Source organism: Setaria viridis, chromosome 5, assembly GCF_005286985.2.
Source record: "Setaria viridis chromosome 5, Setaria_viridis_v4.0, whole genome shotgun sequence".
Classification (NCBI taxonomy): domain Eukaryota; kingdom Viridiplantae; phylum Streptophyta; class Magnoliopsida; order Poales; family Poaceae; genus Setaria; species Setaria viridis.
This window is the reverse complement of record NC_048267.2, coordinates 42,930,589-42,935,382: the sequence shown is the minus strand read 5'-3', so window position 1 is coordinate 42,935,382 and position 4,794 is coordinate 42,930,589. Positions and strand designations below refer to the sequence as shown.

The 4,794-nt window shown below is 45.4% G+C and overlaps 1 long non-coding RNA gene across 1 annotated transcript; it reads right to left on the bottom strand.

The window, feature by feature from the left end:
- Positions 1–706: 706 nt before the first annotated feature.
- On the bottom strand, positions 707–3,728 carry LOC117858684 (uncharacterized). Its single transcript, XR_004641026.2, has 2 exons — positions 3,026–3,728; positions 707–2,935 (listed from the first exon to the last, which is right to left on the bottom strand). It is a non-coding gene; the product is annotated as an uncharacterized lncRNA (long non-coding RNA).
- Between the last annotated feature and the right edge of the window lie 1,066 nt (positions 3,729–4,794).

Sequence of the window (4,794 nt, the reverse complement as noted above, 5' to 3'; positions counted from 1 at the left end):
TATTTGTTTTGGTTTTTCTAAATGTATAACTTTTGCTATGGATCTAGACCTAGTATATATCTAGGTGCATATCAAAAAGGTATGTACCCAAAAAACTAAAACGAATAATAATTTAGGGCGGAGGGAATATTTTATTTTTTTAGGCCTCTCGTCTACATCAGATAGAGATTATCAAAATTGGTCTTTAGCTTGTGGATTGTTAAAAACATAATTATAAGAATCGGGCCTAGATCGCTGCTTGTAAAATGCCAATAGTTTATAAAGCCCTTGTATGTTTTATGTGGGATTGGTGAATGACAATGGTGGGTGTCGGCGAGTTCTACCTGGCAGGTTTAGTGTTCGGTAGAGGAATCAAAGGGTGAAAGCTTCTTTATCAAAAAAAGAGGGTGAAAGCTTCTTAAACTAGATCGAAAGCACGTCAAAGATTTCACCGGGTTTAGGCCCCAAAGAGGGCAAAAAATCCTACGCCATAGGTGATCTCAGAGCTACGTGGTTCTGGATTCATTGGTTCTATATAAAAAAAAAGATCCATGTTACATGGGGCTAGCCGCCTTTTCATACTCAAGGTTCCATAACGACACGCCGTGGTGCTGAACACGCCATAAAAAAAGGACTTGTCCTTGCTCATCACTATCCTCCACAACAGGGCACGCTGACATACGGATACGGTAGAAAAGAACACGCTGAAATACAGTAGAAAAGAACAAGCTGAAATACGGTACATTAACAAGAAGATACAGAATCCAGCACATGCCTGCGCCTAGTCATGGACTTGTATTTGCTCGACTCTTTTATCCACAAAACACGACACGCTGAAATATACATTAACAAGAAGATACAGCTCAAACGTGGTTACAAGGGAAAGGGATCACCAAAGAACCGGTTCTTCCACAAAGCTGAAAGTGCTGCAGCCACTGCATATACGACTTACAGCAGGAGAGTGGCCGACTGGCCGGACCTCCAGTCCGCCTCCAGCAGCGCCTTCCCTGTGGCCTCCACCCTGAAAACTAATAATAACTTAAAGCCAGTAACCTACCAATCATCAATGGCAATTCTGGAGTTCTTGTTATAATAAAAGAGCCTCCCAACCAATGTTAATTTTGGAAATGCTTGCCATAGCGGAGGCCATTCAATCGGTCGCCCCCAAATGGTCTGCAAATTCCTGGGCGTATCTCTCTGACAAATGGCAATTCAGCACTTAGTCCATGGCGAGCTTTGACACCTGTGGCAGCTCCGTGTTTGCCTGACCATGTTCCGCGACCACTGACTGAAGCTGTAACTTGGATATGTTCTGTTGGACTAAGCTTGTTGATGTGGGAGCTTGTATAGGCAGCCTATTGACATTTCTTTCTGAAAATATAGTACTGAGCAAATTGTTGCTTGCACGAGGAGCTTTCTGACTTTAAATGGCAATTGAAGAACTTCCTTGATATCAAGAAGTGGAGAAACCAGGCCACGGTCCTTCTCCACCAAAGAAACATTTATTTCCTGATTGCTTGTATATAGCACTGAATGCTCGTGAATTCCATCTCTTGCACAAGTACAAAGCACCCAGGTGGATTTCTACATTGATTGAACTGACCTTGAGAATGTACTGAAACTATATGCCAAACAAAGTGAGCACATTTTCATTTTACTTGAATTCACAACCAACACAAACAACAGCAACCCTGCGGTATTGAACAACTTCTCAGCCTGATAATTTCTGAACAACCCTGCTTCAGGACAGGAGAATGTAGAGTAAATTTCACTTCTGATAATTTCTGAACCAATCTTGATAGTTTGCACATATTCCTGATCCCATATCACCATCTTAGGAGGCACTTCATTGGAATCAATGCCAAGATTCATGAGAAGGGAGCACCACTACCATGAGTGTCATTGACAAACAGATCAGCAGCTGACTTCCTCTCACCATCGCATACATTCTCTCCACCTTGAGCTAATTGCTGCAGAAAACCGTCATGTGGGTCAAGGCTATGCAACAATTCTTCATCCCAAATCACCGCTTGGCTGGACATTCTATTGAACAACCCATGCACAGCATCCCTCACCACTGTCAGAGCACTGAATGCAACATTCTTAGCACAAACTGCCGCATCGTCCACAATAGGCATATCCTCGAGTACCATGTGGGCAGTATTCTCAAACATTAATGGGGTAATATGAATGCTGTGAGCATGAGGATGAAACGCCTCATAAGATGGTGATATGTTCTCTCCTGGCTTCTTCTTTGTACATCTGCCAATCCACTGTCTGGTGTTTTTCCAAAGTTGAGGCCTGCAGGCTGTAGGTGTGACAATGCCAATTGTCTCTTCTGTTTGCCAGAGGCAGAGATCACATATTCACATGTATAAGATGGCAAATCCATTTCTTTTCTCTGAAGTAGAGTGTTGAGCCGATCATTCAGTAGCAGCCAGAAGAACACCCTGTGTTTCAGCCAACAAGAGAGTTCCAAAGCCATCCAAAAGCAGGATTGCGTCTGTGTATGACAAATCAGTACTTTGTAAACTCTGACTGATGAAAGCGTTTGATGTCCCCAAATATTTGTGCAGGAGTCTGTTCATGTGTCTGCTAGTTTCTATGCCTCCAAACCTTGGTGACGCTCATGAGCTGTTGTTTGTTAATGAGCTTGCACTGACAATGCTAGGCTAAAATGATCTTGTAGAGTGTTCAGACTCATCAGAATTTGCAAAGTACTATTTCATTTACAGAATAAGAGATCAGTTCAGGTTATAGCTGCTGCGACAATTGATCTCTGACATTCTTCCTGGCCAATATGCCAACACTGCCAGGAAGAAGGCACAATGGGGAGCCCCTACCAAACTTCCTTCTTGATGCCGTGGCGCACAAGCTAGCATCCCATTCAACATAATGTCCTGATAAAATTTTACAGTCTCCTGGAGCACCAGCGCATGATTATGGTTACTGAATTCTGCAGACACCAGGAAAATGGCTAGCATTCAGTGTTAAACTCATGCATAGTGTTTACATGAACTGTAACATAAGTGTGAGGAAAGTAAACCTTTGTCATCAGGATCTCTACAATATCTCCCTGCTGTGTGTTTGAACATTCCATCATCCATTGCTCCTTTTCCAATAAGATTTTAGTAACCGGGTCTCCCGACCATCTGAATATTTAGAGAGAGACATGACTTTTAAAGCACAGCAAATCACTTCAAAATAATAGAAAGTCTGATAATGTAGGCTCATTACAAACACATCTTGAGCCAAAACAGTACTCCTCAAACCACAGAATGCTTAAGACACTACCGATTTGACTAGGGAAACCTTCACTCCATCCAAATCAATCCATCAAATTTCACTTCTGCCCCAGTAACAAGTTCCTTCATAGCGATTCAGCTAATCTTCGTGCCACCTAATCTGTATCAAGTGGAAGGAGAGATTGCTAAAGTTCATACAAACGATCATCTTTGTTTGGCACAGCCTGTCTGATTGGGCAAGCAATGGAATTTTCACACTATTCTCCAATGTTGGATACCTAACCTCCAATGCCAATCGCCTTCCTAGATTGTGCACCTGCTGCTATGCTCACTGCCATAAAAGCTTCCCTCCTTTGTTCCTTTTTCAACCATCAGAACATCCGGTGAGAAACATTGGGGTTTCAGAACACCAATCAGATCCAGCACATCCGTACTCCACCATCCAGATCCAGTAGAAACTAAGCGATTTAGAGGGTGTGTGTGTGTGGGGGGGGGGGATTGATTTCTCACCTTTGATTCGGCCTTCCGTTGACCCCCGCCGCCGCATCCTCGCCTTCCGCACGCCGCCGCCTCCTCCAAATCCAATCGCTACCCGCCCCACCCCTCTTCCGCAAAGAAGCCTCGGAATCCGATGGACGCTGGGCCTTGGCCCAACACACCAGCTGCTCAGCCCCGCTCTTCCCGTCTTGCGCTTCTCCCACCACTTCTCTCCCCCTCGACGGTGATTTTGATAACTGAATCCCCAACGGCAACTCCCGCGGCGGTCCCCAGCCGAATCCTGGCCGGCGGCCTCCTCCTCCATGCTTCCCCTCCCCTACCTCCTCTCGGAAATAAATACCCACCCTTCTGCTGGCTCTCCCCTCCCCTTCCCCTCTCCCTCCTCGTCACACTAATCATTCCAATCTCTACCGAGACCACCGGTTCTTTCGAACTGATGAAACAATGTCGGAGACGCCTCTCCTCAAGGACTCCAACTCGGAGGGGGGCGGCGACCAAGAAAGCAAATTCAGAAAATCAAAGAACCTACAAGACCTGTCGCGCGGCAAGGATTTGGCCGCCACGACGAGCCTTTCCGGTGGAGAGAGAAAGAAGGGGGTTTCTGACAGCAAGAACGGACCAGTTTTGCCGACACGTGAGGACGCGTCTGTCGCCGAGGAGTTGGTCGCTGATGCCCGTGCTCTCGTTGGCGAGCTACGCGGCAGCGGCAGCATCTTCATCGACCCCTTCTTATTTCATTTACAGAATAAGAGAACAGTTCAGGTTACAGCTGCTGCAACAATTGATCTCTGACATTCTTCCCACTGGCCAATATGCCAACACTGCTAGGAAGAAGGCACAATGGGGAGCCCCTACCAAACTTCCTTCTTGATGCCGTGGCGCACAAGCTAGCATCCCACAACATAATGTCCTGATAAAATTTTACAGTCTGCTGGAGCACCAGCGCATGATTATGGTTACTGAATTCTGCAGACACCAGGAAAATGGCTAGCATTCAGTGTTAAACTCATGCATAGTGTTTACATGAACTGTAACATAAGTGTGAGGAAAGTAAACCTTTGTCATCAGGATC